Here is a 2,342-nt window from a genome sequence, read left to right as displayed (position 1 = left end):
CAGATGTTGATGATTCATATGGAGTGGATGATGAAGGCCCCATTCCCTCGGGAGACAGCAGTACATTAGATGTACCCGAATCATCTTATTTGATATCACAAAGAGATTATATGACATTAACTCAAGCAATAAATCCTTTGGATTTATCAAATGACTATGGCATCAATTTATATGAACAAACTGTTCATTTTCTAAATAATCTGTAAAAATAATTATTGTTTATCATCTACCGCGTGTCACGTGACTATCACATGACTTCAGTGGCTCGTGCAGACGTGCACAAGCTGTACATAGTATGCTCTTTACTGTTTTTACTCTCTGGGCTGTGAATCAACTAGGAAAGAGGACAATTCTTGGGGAAAAAAAAGCACTTCCAATTGCCAGACATTTTGAGTTTTAATAGGTCACGTGATTACAATAAACCCAAGGACACGCCCTATCACAATGAATAATTAAAGCACATGGTTTCATCATCATGATTTCAGTGATATGATACGATGATGAGCTGTGCTATCTCCTAGTAATGTCCCATGTAATTATGATACAAATGGCTTGCCATACTAATGATATTCATAGAGTGAATGTTGCTATAGCTTGCATTTTTTTGGTCATCCTTATCTGTGAATATCATTAACAAAAAAATAAAAATGATTTTTCTTTGTTAATGATATTCATAGCAATTGACATTATAAAAGTTCATCATTGTAAAGCATAAAGTCTAGATAAAGATGATACTTTTACTGCTATTTATAATGTGGCTTAGAGAAGCAGGAGCTATCAACTTGATAGCAGCAGCTCTTCCTCGCCGACCGGTTCAAGAGACAGCTGTAGGAGCAGGTCCTGCAGCCATCATTGCTGGTGATAAAATCTGGTCTAAGAATAATGAAGATGATTGTTTCTTGGTGGAACCTGTGCAAGAAGTGGAAAAAAGTTACTTTTACAGAAAAGAAGAAATGGTGAGTGAAATTATTTGTACAGCACTTACTGACTGGCTATTGTATTCTTAGGTTGTAGCGAGCTTTGCAAAGTAGATCTACCCAAAACGGCTCGACCCAAAACTGAACTGTGTTATGTGACTCAATTCCACTTACCACTATACTTACACTTGTTTTTATGAATTTTATTCTCTATATTGTATATATAAGTTTTCTCTGTATTGGACTATTGTTTATATTTCCATATTTTATTGTATAATTATTTTGTTCATCATCTGTTTACTGGTCAAAAATGTATAATCTCTTCTGAAGCACCAGTTGCTAGCCATCTCTAATGTCATGATCAATTATGGCTTAGCTCCAAGAGCACACATAGAATTATGCATGTAACTAATATTGTTAAGTAAACCCGGTTTTATCTCTGCTTTATGTTACCAAGCAAGAGGCAAGAGTACATAATTATTGTTGCTATTAGATCTATAAGTCTACCCATGTCATAGTTCCATTATTATAATGTGATACGTATTAATTTTTAAGAATAATAGCAAAATAATAAAATCTGTCTATATCATAAAAATTTAACACTGAATGTTGTTATGCAGTACACAAAATGATACAAAGGTTGCTTCATCTGTTATTTGTCAAATTTAGCTGAAAGACTAGACTCAAGGACATCTGTATCTTTTATCAGTGACTCATTCTCACTGTAGAGAGAAGAGAGAAAGTACAGTACATGCATATGATTATAGAGTAATGCGATCAAGAATGGGATTGAGAAAGAGAGAGGAGAGGGGACAGACAGAGAGAAGAGAGAAAGTCAGGGAGGAGGAAGAGAAAGAGAGGGTATATGATTAAATACTCACTCATCTTCAGCCTCATCACTCGTATCATCTTTGTTCTCATTCTTTATACCAACAATGGCTACAGTGTCCTCTTCTTGTGCAGTCCTTACCCTACAAGCATTAGACCATGGACAACAACACCTATTAGAGAATAAAGGTTAAGAATTGTTTTTTATTGAGATATTACATGTAGATCCTATAAATTTCAGTATGCATTCACGCAGACATGCACATTTTTAATACATTGCCCCATTATCAATCCAGCTACATGTACATGTACTTGTAATGATTCTATTAAACATAATAATGTAAAGAAGTACAGTATAAGTGTTATCACATTTCAACAAACAGGCTGTGTATACATGTACATGTACCTCAGATAGTAGAATAGGTTAATCCTCTGTAGCCATGGCCTTAGAAACAATTCATCAATTCTCTCTAGACTCTCTCCTTTTGTTTCAGGAAGCGTTAGCAACACAAATAAAAATGAGGCAAAGAGGAACCCTGCCAGTATATAGAATGTACCGGCCGTCTTTAGTACAGAACCGAGGAGTAATGGGGTACC

The 2,342-nt window shown here is 35.2% G+C and overlaps 2 long non-coding RNA genes across 2 annotated transcripts; one reads left to right on the top strand and one right to left on the bottom strand.

The window, feature by feature from the left end:
* The first annotated feature begins 743 nt into the window (after positions 1-743).
* Positions 744-1,228, top strand: LOC109586078 (uncharacterized). Its single transcript, XR_002186802.1, has 2 exons — positions 744-956; positions 1,008-1,228. It is a non-coding gene; the product is annotated as an uncharacterized LOC109586078 (long non-coding RNA).
* A 389-nt stretch (positions 1,229-1,617) lies between these two features.
* On the bottom strand, positions 1,618-2,333 carry LOC109586073 (uncharacterized). Its single transcript, XR_002186797.1, has 3 exons — positions 2,152-2,333; positions 1,799-1,918; positions 1,618-1,639 (listed from the first exon to the last, which is right to left on the bottom strand). It is a non-coding gene; the product is annotated as an uncharacterized LOC109586073 (long non-coding RNA).
* Between the last annotated feature and the right edge of the window lie 9 nt (positions 2,334-2,342).

Source organism: Amphimedon queenslandica, unplaced genomic scaffold, assembly GCF_000090795.2.
Source record: "Amphimedon queenslandica unplaced genomic scaffold, v1.1 AMPQUscaffold_12953, whole genome shotgun sequence".
Lineage (NCBI taxonomy): Eukaryota > Metazoa > Porifera > Demospongiae > Haplosclerida > Niphatidae > Amphimedon > Amphimedon queenslandica.
Note: the sequence above shows the minus strand (reverse complement) of the source record. Positions and strands in the feature narration are given on the sequence as shown.